This window comes from Peromyscus californicus, unplaced genomic scaffold, assembly GCF_007827085.1.
Source record: "Peromyscus californicus insignis strain IS unplaced genomic scaffold, ASM782708v3 Scaffold_13__1_contigs__length_99412109, whole genome shotgun sequence".
Taxonomy (NCBI): Eukaryota; Metazoa; Chordata; class Mammalia; order Rodentia; family Cricetidae; genus Peromyscus; species Peromyscus californicus.
The window spans coordinates 73,635,360-73,649,523 of record NW_026294424.1 but is presented as its reverse complement, the minus strand read 5'-3'; positions in this window follow the sequence as shown (position 1 = coordinate 73,649,523).

Genomic DNA, 14,164 nt, shown 5'->3' with positions numbered 1-14,164 from the left:
TGTTGAGACCAAGATTGGATAAAGGACAGGGACAAATAGCCAAACGAATGGAAACATATGAACTGTGAACCAATGGCTGAGGAGTCCTCAACTGGATCAGGCCCTCTGAATGGGTGAGACAGTTGATTGGCTTGATCTGTTTGGGAGGCATCCAGGCAGTGGGACCGGGTCCTGTGCTCATTGCATGAGTTGGCTGTTTGAAACTTGGGGCCTATGCAGGGTCGCTTGGCTCGGCCTGGGAGGAGGGGACTGGACCTGCCTGGACTGAGTCTACCAGGTTGATCTCAGTCCTCGGGGGAGGCTTTGCCCTGGAGGAGGTGGGAATAGGGGGTGGGCAGGGGGGAAGGTGAGGGGGGTGGGAGGGGGGAGAACAAGGGAATCCGTGGCTGATATGTAGAACTGAACTGTATTGCAAAATAAAAAATAAATAAATAAATAAAAAAGCTCATGAAGTTGGGAGGGGAGAGTAGTGGCGGTAGCAAAAGATTAGGAAGGACTGGAAAGGGAGGGAATGGGGGATGGATTTAATCATTTAATCATTATTATGCATGTATGAAAAATCTCTAACAAAAAAATAAAAAAATGAATAAATAAAAAAAATGCTATAATAGAAATAATGAACTCTTTGATGGGTCCATTACTAAATTTCACATTGCAATGGGAAGAATCAATGGCCTTTAATAATTCATAGGAACAAAAGCTAATTATATTGGAACATTGAAAACATATAGGATAATATGAAAATATAGAATTTCTCATATAAAAAGATCAGAAAGAGGGAAAAGAACAGTGTATAAGTAATGTTTGAATAATGGCAGAGCAATTTATCAAACACATAACATCCAATACCATATTTTAGATTGAAGAGTAACAAGTAAGACTTTTCTTTTAGAAACAGGGAAGTTCAGGTAGATCAAAAACCGATACAGGTGAGAAATTCCTAACTTTATCATATTTGCAGCATCCAGTGACTTCCTTCCCAAGGGGACAGTGTAGGTAAAGAAACAGTAATTTTTGAATGAAAACCTGAAAAAACAGTACCACCACGGGGACAGTATAGGTAAAGAAACATAGTAATTTTCGAATGAAAACCTGAAAAAATAGTGCCACCACCACTATGTGATAAAGGCTCCTATTGTCAAGGGTACATTGTGTTGACAGCTGTACCCTGCTAGCATAGGACAAGAATAATATCAAATATCTGCTGTACCTAATTCCAAAACTTCACATACCGAAGTTAATAGCAAGAAAACCCAAAATAAACCACAAGAGAGCCAGAGTCTAGAATATAACAAAGAACAATTCCAATTATTATAGTTAAGAACATGGGGGAAATTTGTGAATCTCTTAGAGTCTAGGTCTACCTAGTATAATAACAAAGGTGACATGATTACTAAATGAAATATAGAACTTTGAGTTGAATCCAAGAACATAAGAAATTAGCATGTTCAATATTAATATAAACTCAATGCTTACAGGAAGCTAGATATCAGATATTTTGTGCTTATAAACATAATGTAAAGTTAATAAGACAAATACAAAACAAAAGAATTTCAAATGTTTGGTTTTACAAGTTTATACAATTTTTAGACTTAAAGTTGCATTTTACATTTGGCATTAGGGAAAATAACAATAGGTATTGGATTAGAAAAATCTTTCAAATACATAGGAGGGACCCAGCTGGAAGTGACTTAGAAGCTTCTCCCTGAGCATTAGTTCTTGTAGTGTCTAAAGACCACTGTGGAAGCTGCCAAGGAAGAAAACTAATCAAGCCCTAACAAGTTGTATAGTCTATAAACCACAACCATAACAATAACTATCAAGGCAAATTGTCCCAAGGTTACGATAGTGGGATTTGTATCTTGGGTTAACCAACGGGTTTTTAATTAGACTTAAGGGCTCTCAATACAAAGGAATCCATACCTGGTAGTGTATAACTAGCAAACTACTTTTGGCTAGTGAGGTCAGGGAACCTAGAGGAGAATCTGCTACTGCCATTTTCATAAATCAGTATTATTCCTATCTGCATTTTCAACACTTATTCTTATGCTCACAGAGAAGTGTAGTTGGTCATCCCTCATCAAAGAAGGCACTTTTTTTAGCAGACTGAAATCATTCAGGAAATTCACAAGTGGTTAAAACATGGAGATCAACTCACAGTGGGTGCCCAGCCCCAATTGATACATCTACAATACGGCCTTCACATCTAATGCTTCCCTAAATGCTCAGAGAACATTTTAGAAAATGGGGTAGAAATATTTTAAGAAACAAAGCACAAGGAAGTCTTCTGTGACTGTATCATTTTATATATGACAGGGAAGCAGCACTCAAGAAATCTAAAAATATGTTTGCCTAAACAAGACTTGAACAATGACAAGACCACTTGGCATGCCAATGTGAATTGGGGAAAATCTCATTATGCCTTAACCCTAAATGTAGAGCCACAGGCAAATAATGGCTCCTGAGAAAGGGATAATCAGTCTATTCTCAGGTCAAGGTCATTGTGTGTGTGTGTGTGTGTGTGTGTGTGTGTGTGTGTGTGTGTACAATCCTGCCCCACACGTATAAACCATCACACAGATACCTACAAAACACAAATTCACACAGGTCCATAGCACATAAACACACAGAGATACATACACACATATGCATACACCATACAAAGAGAATGTTTTATTCCTTTATATATAAGTTGATAATTTCATCTAATGGCATAGATGAAACATTGGATCGTCAATATCAGAATTTGGTTTAAAACAAAATAATTATAGAACATTGACATGCTGTATTATTTTATATACCAGAACATAATTAATGAATAAATTCTGAATTTTGCCTCAAAATTTCCTAGGAAAAGTTGATGCTACATTTTCTTTTTTCATTCTAAAACGAAGGATAAGCTATTTTGACACTATTTTGAAGGATTTAACCATGTTTCAGTTTATCTGAAGTTGCTTTAATTTGGAGATTCTTACAAAATTACTCAACATCAAAACCATATTTTCAAATAAGAGATAAAGAACTTCGTTTACATGCATCTGGAGAGATTTCTAATGAACAAGATGGGAGGTTAATTTGGTCCCTTGATTAGAAAACCTGTGTTAGGTTTCATCCATATGTACGCCAGCTGACTTTGCTTCATAAGTGAAGACTATTCCTGCTGTACTGATTAGCAGGATATTTTTGAGGTTGGACTTCCAAAAGCATCAGTCTGTTAATTCCCATGACTTTTGGAGTGTCTTATTTTTGACAGATGAGACAACTTTGAGAGGCCAGTGACATGCCACAGGATGCTTAGCCCTCTGCACAAGGAGCCCACATGGCCTGTTTTGAAATCTCAATTAGCGGTCTCCACACATTTTCTAATTTAGTATATTGCAAATAATACTGTTAAGAGCTAAATCACACTACTTGGTCCTCAAAGTATGCTGATGTACTGGCACTCACTATCTCAGAATGCATACTGCTATAGCAAGAGTATCTTTCTAGATATAATCAAGTTCAACTGGGGTAATAAGAATGGATTGCAAGTCTGATATATCTGCTTCTTACCCATTTTTTCTTTCAAAATTAAATTAGATGTAATAAAAGCAGCTTACCTTACAATTTATTGCAATAAACATCCCAATCAGTAAATAATCTAATATGTGCATGAAGTAAGATTAATTACTTTGCTTTATGGTATATATATATTCTTAGTTTAAATGGTAATATTTTATTTGAATATGTTGCATAATATTTTCTAAAGTAATGTTTCTTATCTTTTAAGTGTTTGTGATTTCTTAAGATCATTTTTTAAAGTTTTTGTAACCACTGAGTTATCTCTCCAGCCCCAGGAATGTTTTGTATTTTGCATTTCTTTTTTTCTTTTTTTTTTTATTTTTTATTTTTTTTTTGGTTTTTCGAGACAGGGTTTCTCTGTGCAGCTTTGCGCCTTTCCTGGGACTCACTTGGTAGCCCAGGCTGGCCTCGAACTCACAGAGATCCGCCTGGTTCTGCCTCCCGAGTGCTGGGATTAAAGGCGTGCGCCACCACCGCCCGGCCGCATTTCTTTTTTTAATTGATTCCTCTCTCATATATTACATCCTGGACTGCAGTTTCTCCTCCCTCCTTCCTTCCAACCTCCCTTTTCCCCAGAGGCACTCCTCCTTTCTTTCCCTTTGGAAAAGGGCAGACCTCCCAGTGATATCAACCAAATGTGGCATATCTTGTTGCAGAAAGACAAAGCACATCTACTTATATTAAGACTGGACAAGGCAAAATAAAAAAAATAAATAAAAAGACTGTACAAGGCAACTAACTGACAGAGACTAAAACAATTGTTAAAGATGAGTCACTCTATAGCATTTTTTAAAACTAAAAATCATTTAAATAAATATATCATCACAAAATAGTCTTTTCTACTTTATCAAAGCCAGTTCATGTAATTTCATTTTTACTTATACACAAAAATACTTATGTGCAAGTATTTTATTCATTAATAAACATAATTTGATACTTGTGCAGTGCATCTCTCTAATTGCAACCTTGTATTTCATGCTAAAGACAGCGTCAAACTACGGTAAGAGGCAGAATATTTTCTGTCATGAAAGGGTTTAATTATGTCGTCTCACGGTTGTCTTTGTTGCTTAGTGTTCACCTCCCTTTCAAAACACAATATTCCAATTTATCAAGGAATCATTCTACCTGTTCTTTTATCTCCAATTTAACATATTCATCCAAATGCTTTCGACATAATTATTTTTGATGTGTCTACATTTGTCTTAGTTTCAAGTGAAACGGTTTATTTCTAGATGCTTTTAGTCCTAACTGCTACCATTAGCAAGAAGTATGCTATTCCAAAACATACAAAAAGGGAATGTAAAACACATGAACAATTATATAAGACAAAGATTTGGAAGTCCTTAGATGAGGGGATGAAGAAAGAAATCTGTATTCTGTGTCTGATAGCAGTTTGAATGGGGCCATCTGTATCCAGATTTGTTTATGTGAATTAGACACTATATGAAATCCATGTTTAGTTTTCTGTAGAGCATAAATCAGGTAAAGAAAAAGCAATATACTTTGTTCATCCTTTAAAATTATTTTGAACAAATTAAACTTCTTTAATCAGTACCTGTTATCAATTGGAATTGCAGCTTTTGGAGATTTTTTTAAATGTTTGTGTCTGACTTCCCTTTATAGGAGAATAAGCTTCGAATTGTACAAAGTATGCACGGATCACCTTCAAATGCACTATTAACTAAGAAGCATCATACACATACTGGAGAGTTGTAACTCAAGCCTTCCAATATTCTGTACGATGATACTTGTCTAACTGATGTTTCAGTTTTATTTATCCACTGTAAGGATTTTTAAAGTACATAATATCTACATTTTAAAAGATAACAATCATTAAATTTTCATAAATACTTGATAGGCAGAGTTACTGTTAGTCGCGTATCAACTCATGAGAATCACAGTCTCCTCATGCATCAAGTGATAATTGTAATAGTTTGTAACTCAGCAAGATAATTGAGTAAAAGAATGAATGTTAAGGACTTTTTGTCTTTTATGAGCCTTTCTTGTACTCATAAATATATAGTATGCATATCACATGTGTATAATAATGGCAGTTTGTAAGCTCAGTAGTGGAGAATAAACAGGGCAAGCAGCTGAGCTTGTTAGGGGAAGCTATTTAAATTAAGCATACTTTGCACAGACCATTTTCCTGTGGTAAAGTTTTTGAGCAGATTGTGAAATTAAGTGAATGGTTTCTAAAAGTATCCGAGGGAAGTGCAAAGTGTTTGAATCCTGAATACAGCATGTTTGCTCTCTTGCAAGTCACACTGAAGGGTGAATAATAGAAAATTAGAATGAATGTAATGGGAACTAAGCAGGGAGGTGTGACTGATCTGAGCACTGGGATATTGGGCAGATGCTGCTCACTGTAGTACAGGGATGGTGCTTGCCTGGGTGAGGATAGCGGTTACTGAGAGCTCCAGCATGGAAGTCTGCTTGTGTTTGAAGAGAGCCGCTTGGCTGTTGATGAAGAACAGGATGGTGAAAGGCAGTGTGGAGGCACAGAGTGCATGGGGGACTTTTGCATATCTCTGACTTCCTTAGGTCTCTTGGGCAGCTAGCCCTGCCCTGGATGCCTTCTAACCATTTTCTTGGAGCTGAATTTCCATTAATAAGGTCTTCTTCAAATATTATGTTAAAAATCTGTCCCCGATTATTGTTTCTAAGGTCTTTCCACAATTGCTCCTGCTACATTTACCATTTGTGTTTTCTTCAAAAACTTATCATAAATTTGTTTATGATATTATCACTTCTTTATTTATTATTTCATTCACTAGCACAAGAATGAGGCCGTATCTTTTATTTTTCAGTTACTCTTGTCTTCACTGCAAAAATGTAATGAGAACATGGCATGTATTTATTTAATTTGTATTAAAAATCACAGATAGACAGAATTACTAAAAAACACATGACTTATAGAACTTTAGCACACTAGAGACAGAGAATGATTTGTTTATTTTGTGTGTGTGTGTGTGTGTGTGTGTGTGTGTGTGTGTGTGTGCACGAACTTACACATGAGTGCCATAATATGCATATGTAATGTTGTGCATGTAAAGGATCAAAGGAGAACTTGCAGTAGGTAGTTTTCTCATTCCACCATGCAGGTCATTGTAATCATACTCAGATCATCAGGGTTGCATGGCAAGAGCCATTAGGCCATCTCTAGAGACTGTTTCATTGAGTATAATATGGTTGAGCTTCTCTGTCCCTCTTTATCAACTTGTCTTCAAACTCATGCCCTTGTCCTTACCCACCAGGCTTGGATAACTACTCACAATTACTCTCAAAGACTAATCAAGTCCATTTTGCTTCTTTGAGACAAGTTATAGTCATTATTTATTGCTGTTGTTGTGACAAAATACCTGAAAATGTAACTCCTGGAAAGAAATAATTATATTGGTTGATGGTTTGAATGTACAGTCCACCCTGAAATGGAAAATATAGTGCTCTGCGCATGATGTGCCTGATCACATTGAATCAACATTCAGGAAGTGGGAAGAGATGAACGCTCCTGTGATATTGAACTCACTCTCTCTTGTACTCAACTTGGGACCCCAGACCATGAGGTGATATACACTCATGGTAGGTTTTTCCACCTCAGTTAAACAACTCAGGAAATGCTTTCACAAACATATGCAGAAGTTTGTGTTTCACTGAATCTAAATCACAAGAATTTGACAAGAATAGTTATCATGCAGCATCTTTCCTTAGCTCAGGATAACTTCAAAATCATATAGTTCAAGAAGCCCTTGGACTTTTAAGATTCTCATCGTTCTTCTTCCTAGAATAATAGGATTGGGGGCACACATTGCCACGGCTAGCTATGAATAGATTGTTTTCTCCATAGCTGTCTGGTCATTTTTGTCTTGATTTCAGCTGAAGTCATGTAATTATCCCATTACTACTCATCACCTAGTAATTCTCCAAATCCTGGTCTACTCCCATTTTCTCATCCTGGCTAGATGTATTAGTCAGGGTAATGTAGATTGACAGGATTTATAAAATGAAGCTAGCTCTCTTTCTGTCTTTCTCTCTCTCTCTCTCTCTCTCTCTCTCTCTCTCTCTATATATATATATATATATATATATATATATACATATATATAATATAAATATCATATTTCATATATATATTCTATATAAAGGCTCTATTAGAATTACTTACAGGCTGTGTTCCAGCTAATCTATAAACAGGTACCAATGCACAGAAGACCCAAAAATCCAGTAATTGTTCAGTTCATGAGGCTGGATGTCTCAACTGGTCTTCCATAAAGGCTAGAATCCTAAAGAAGTAGGCTTTAGGCCGGGCGGTGGTGGCGCACGCCTTTAATCCCAGCACTCGGGAGGCAGAGCCAGGTGGATCTCTGTGAGTTCGAGGCCAGCCTGGGCTACCAAGCGAGTCCCAGGAAAGGCGCAAAGCTACACAGAGAAACCCTGTCTCGAAAAACGAAAAAAAAAAAAAAAAAAAAAGAAGTAGGCTTTAATGCCAACGAAACAATGGACTTGCTAGCAATGCAGGCATAAGTGGGTAGAAAGAAAGAGAGGTTGCCTCTTCCATGCTCTTTATATAGCCTTCCAGCAGAAAGAGTGGCCCAGATTCGGGGTGGCCCTTCCCACCTAAAAAAGGTCTGGATTAAAGGTGTATCTTTCCACCTCAAAGATACAGATTAGATGTGGAACTTCCTACTTCAAATGATCCAATTAGGCAAAAAAATCCCTCATATGTGCCTCCAGATATTCTGGTGTTTTAGTTAATTCCAGATGTAGTCAGAATGACAACCAAGTATAGCCATCACACTAGAAATCTTCATTTCTCATTGTACTTGTAGTTGAGTATAATTGATCCTTTACTGATATATTTCAATTTTAATAGTCCTAGATACAATCTTCCCTAGCACTTTAACAAGTGTCAAAGTAGTGTTATCTTCAACAACAGTATATATAAGCATTAAAATCATTAAATTAATTATTAAAAATCATTACTATTGCTGCATATTTACAGTGTTTTTTTCTTCATAATTATTCAAATTTATAAATTTGCCTATATCACAAAAGTCCTAAAATATTTAGTATACATTATTGATTCTGTTATAGTTATGGCAAGTTATTTATTCAAAGTAGTTATTCCTCAAATGAGTGTAAACAGATGAAAATGTAATGCTTACTTCATTATTAAAACCAACAAAAATTCACCGAAAACTGAAAACATTGCAGAAAAGCACTGTCTATTTGATAGTGAATTGCCTGGAACTTCTCTTTTATTCTTCCTCACATGGGCTTATCCATTAGACACATTTTTTAAAAAAAACTTGAAATCCTATATATCAATGTTTCCTTTATTTAGTTTATACTTTATGTGTTTTGTTCTAATGAGGCTTCAGGTATTAGTAGATATTGCATACATACAATATTTCTAAGAACTTTATAGTGCAGATTTTTTACTGAGGTTCCTGAATGTCTGTTTACGATGTTATCTTTTCTTTTAAAAATATGTTTACTAGCTCTTTGAGACTTTCACACAATGGTGTTTGTCATAGTCACCCTCCCTCCTCTGTCTTCCAGTTTCTGACTCCCTTACCCTTTCCATCCATCTTTGCATCTTTCTCCCACCTCCATCAAGGCCAGTACTTGCTAGTCAAGTGCTTTTGAATGTGTGGCCTTCCACTGGAGTATGGCTGACTCATCAGGGACTATGCTCTTAGACGACAACTTACCCTTCCTCTCCCAGCAGGTAATAATTGGCAGTAGCTAATAGACTAATGGTGAACTTTGTGCTCATCTACCCTACCAGTCCTAGAATTCATGTGGTTTGTGCTCTCCCAGATCTTATGTGTGCAGTTTTAACCTCTAAGAGTTAACTCCTATACGCAGTTTCCTAGCTATGCCTAGAACACACAGTTTCCTTATAATCATCTACCACGCCTGGTTCTTATGGGCTTTGTGCCACCTCTTTCACAATGACACCTGAACCTGTGTATAAAGGTATGCAGTATATATGTTCCATTTAGGTCTGAACATCCTATAGTTTCTTATTCTCTAGACCTGTTTTGTTGTGGGTCTCTGTGTGCATCATTTCATACAAACAGAAATTTCTATGATGAGGGTGAAAAGATATCTTACTGGTGGATATAACAATACCATAATCGAATCTGAATTAATACTCTTCATTTAACAGAATAATAGTGTCAGGGTCTCTTCAATGTCCATTATCTTTCTAGATTATTGGTGAGACTTATTAGGTTCACAGTTCATTATACTTAGAAATGCAAACATTACATAGTTTCTTTCTATGAAGTTATTAACGTTTATGCTTTAAATATGTGTGTTTCATTTAGAATATTCACAGATGTTCTCTAGCTACTAAGTGACTGGGGGTTATAAAGGAGATTTTTCAAGGAAAAAGAAATAGACTATCATGTCATGAAGATATAAAGGGAAACTAGGTAAGGAAGTGGGGAAGATCCTGGAGGACTTAGGGGAGGGGAAGAATAAATTAAACTATTATATGAAAAAATTTAAAAAATAATAAACAAAAATAATTTCTAGGCATAGTTCTTGTCTACGGTGATAGACCTAGGAAGTGTTTCCATTTAAAAGAATTTCATGTGGCTGTTCAGTTGTGAAGACCATTTTTCTTGCCCTTGGCATTCCTTACTTACCTATAGTTCTTTGTGTAGTATTGAGGCCCTGTGAGATTTCCAGCTTCTTGTTAGTTTGTTTATTGGTGTCATCATTGCTGAGGTCCTGTTTAGAGAGATGTATCAAATGGTCAGCCCTTAAATCAAATACATACAAGTGACAGTATATGGACTGATCATGTTACATTTATATATTTATATCTACTCCACATATATATGGAGTTAATATATATATTATATATAAATGTTTATATATATATATATATACATTTTTATATATTTAGGAAGGTTTGGAAGGAAGAAAGGGAAAGGGTAAATGATGGAATTATACTTTAATTTCAAAAATTTAGAAACTCGCAAATTTAATGTGGGAGACATGGTGGGTTACACTGGCAATCTCTCACTTGGTAAAATGAGGCAGAGGTTTTTCTCTGAGTAGGAGGTATGCCTGAGATATATGGTATCTCAATGGCAATTTAGCCTACAAAATGAGATTCTTCCTCAATCAAACAAACTAGCCAGCTTGCTAACTAAGTAACTAAATAAGTAACTAACTACCTAAGATCCAAAGAGAACAAGTATAGGTTTATGCCATTCAACAATGTGTTTTTGCCACCATGATCATTGTTGTTATTTTTTGTGGTGATATTTTATTTGTGCTGAAATGTGGTGATATTTTATTTGTGCTTTGATAAATAAAGCCTGCCTGGAGATCAGAGGGAAAAGGCTAGTCATTTTAAGTAAATATAGTCAGGCAGCACACGTCCTTAATCCCATCACTTAGCAGGCAGGGTCTCTGTGGGTTCATGGCCATACTAGGGAACAGAGTCAAACATGGTGACATACACCTTTAATCCCAGTACCAAACATAGAGACCTGGAGGTCTGTACAGACAGGCAGTGACAAGGAGGTGAGTTGGCTGGGCTAAGAGCCAATGAGAGGGCAGAAAAGCAAGGCATATAAAGGTGTGCATAGACAGGAAGTAGCTCGCATTTGGAAGCTGCAGAGTTGGTGAGGTAAGGTTGGCTGGTGGCTTTTTCTGATCTCTCTAAGGCATTCACCCCTACACTTTGGCTCCATGCTTTTTTTTTTTTTAATTTAATAAGACTAGTTAGAAATTTGTCTACAATTTTGATTCCTATTTTGATCACTCTCTTTACTATTTTATCTCAACCTCACAAATAAGTAAACATAATCCTGAAATTATCAACTGTTTGGGTTTTAAAGAAGAAAGTTAATTGTGTAAAAAGATGCTTTCTTCAAATACTGTCAGAATTCGTCTTATATATACCCAAGTGTTATCCTTAACTATCTTTTTCTTAGTGAACTTATTTTGTGTAGGCATTGAATGTACTCAAAGTCCTTGTACATGTTATGCAAGCATTATATCATTAAAAAAGAGTAACCATTCTCAACTCTAGTGTTTTTAGACTCTAGTTATTTTTGAAATTAAAGGTTCTTAACCTGATATACTTTGAAGTGTGCAAGCTACGTGATTTGGTTCTAGAAATAATCTTGGGAAACAATGTATTTTAAAAAGTAATTATGGCAATAAAATTAAATATGATACAAATTATGTTAACAAAAGTTTGCTTTCATTAAATAATTTACAAAGTTCTGATGTTTCTTATATTAATAAACACTTTTTAGAGTATGCATTTTGCAAGGTATATGATCAATTTGTTTCGAGTCTTAGTAAATAGCTTCAGGAGATTTTTAGTCTAACCCAATGAAATTTCTCTTTTCAATTTTCACCTTTATTGCAAAATTTTCCTAAGATGAATACTAATAACCCTCTGACAAAACTCTCTGTCTGTAGGGCAATTTTTGTTTATGTATTTAAGAATGTAATTTCAGTTCTCTCTACTCTATACTGCTAATGAAACATGATTTCTAAATACAACAAATTGCCTTTCTCTAATGATCTCACCTTGGAGGTGAAATTGAAGTAGTTTCACTGTGTCACTGTAGCACGAATCTTAAAAGTTCTTATTAGTGAAAACAAACCTGGAGCCAGTTATTGGGGTGAATGCTAGAAGATCAGAGAGGCAGAACAAGCCACAGCTACCTCACCTTGCCAATTCCTCAGCTGAATCTGTTTCCTCTCAGCTGAGCTGTGCTGCTCAAAAGCCTAAAAACTTAACCAGGCTCTAGTTCCTCAACCTTATGCCTTAAATACTTTTCTGCCTCCTGATTACTTTCTGGGATTAAAGGCGTGAGTCACCATGCTTGGCTGTTTCCAGTGTGGCCTTGAACTCACAGAGATTCAGGCAGATCTCTGCCTCTGGAATGCTAGGATTAAAGGCGTGTTCTACCACTGCCTAGCCTCTATGTTTAATATTGTGGCTGTTCTGTTCTCTGAGCCCAGAAAGTTTTTTAGAGTATACTATATTTCGGGGAACACAATACCACCACATGTCACTATTATCTATTCTTCATCCTATTTTTATTTCAAAAATGAAAACTGCTTTGTCGAATATTTCCTCACTGTGAACAGGAAAGTACAGGGGATATTTCAGTATACCGCTGATATTACCTGTATTGGAATAATAATGTCTAAGTTAGTTTTTTCATAGATGAAAGCATATATCAAATGAACTTTGAAATTTTTCTTTTAAAATTTGAGATTTTAATATAATTACATGATTTACTCCTTCTCTTTACACTTTTTAATCCCACTATATAATCCTCTCTGCTTTCTTTCAAATTCTTGGGCTTGTTTTCATTGTTTGTATATACATGTATGCATATGCATATATTCTTATGTATATAAGTACAATGCTTTGAGGGATGACCATTGGGTATTAGATAATTAACTGGTGTGCTATTTCATCCCTTAGTTTTCTGTAGTTCTTTGAGGATGTTCTCCAGTTCATGTTAGCATGTCTATAATTGTTCTTCTCTAGCTCATGTTTAGTATTTTATTCATTTTTGTTCATGCATGGTTAGAGTAGGAAGTACTTGAGGTTCAGGGAATCCTGTTAGTGATATGAGTTTTGAAAAGTTAAATATAATTCGCTTCATCATGTATACAAGGCTATTTTGCAATTATTTCACTGAAATCTTACTTTAACAGTGCTTTTTTTTAAACAATTCAATGTCAAATTTTCATTTCTTTGTGTTACTCATCAAGTTACTTTACTTTTTATAAACATTGAGTAAAATAAATTTAAACCAAAGCTCTAAAGTTTATATAGAATAATATTTATGGAATTATGTGGTATGATTTAAATAAACTTTTTTTAGAATATCTCTCCCATCACAATCAAAGTTGTTCCATGTTAAAACATGATCATGAAGAATTTTGAAATGTACTAAATATTACATTAATCTTTGAAGAAACAGAGAACCATAGGCATAACACACATTAAAATTTGTGTATATTTTCCATATAACTTGAACATTGGAATTTTTCATGTATTATTTATTAATGTAAATCCTGTTTATTGGGATTTCTGAGAACAATGGGAAATTTTTATATTCTACTATCTAGGATATTAACTTTCATGAGAACAGTATTCATTGACTAAAGTGGTAACCAAATCTCTGTTTTCCTGTGATCTTAAAATAATGAGTCAAGGGTAATGAAGTGTGGGAATTAAAAGAAAAACATCTGGACAGTGAAATGTTATTAAAGTTCAGGTTTATCCAATGAGACCACTGCAAAAATCCTTGCCCTGTTTTTCACTCAATGTGTACACTGTTAGATGCACATATCACCAGAGTATTACAAGCAAAATATTATGTTCAATTTATTTTCTGAAATTGTATATTTGTACTTACACGTTTATAAACTAATTTCCCATGTTTTTCTGACATCTCAGGTGTAGCTTGTCAGGAGCACTGAGTTCATATTTCATTTCTGTTATTTTCAACTTCTCCATTAATGCCACCAATGAGCCATACCTAATCCCATAGACAAAACAGCATCACCAAAGAGCATTTACTCAATCAGTGTCAAAAAC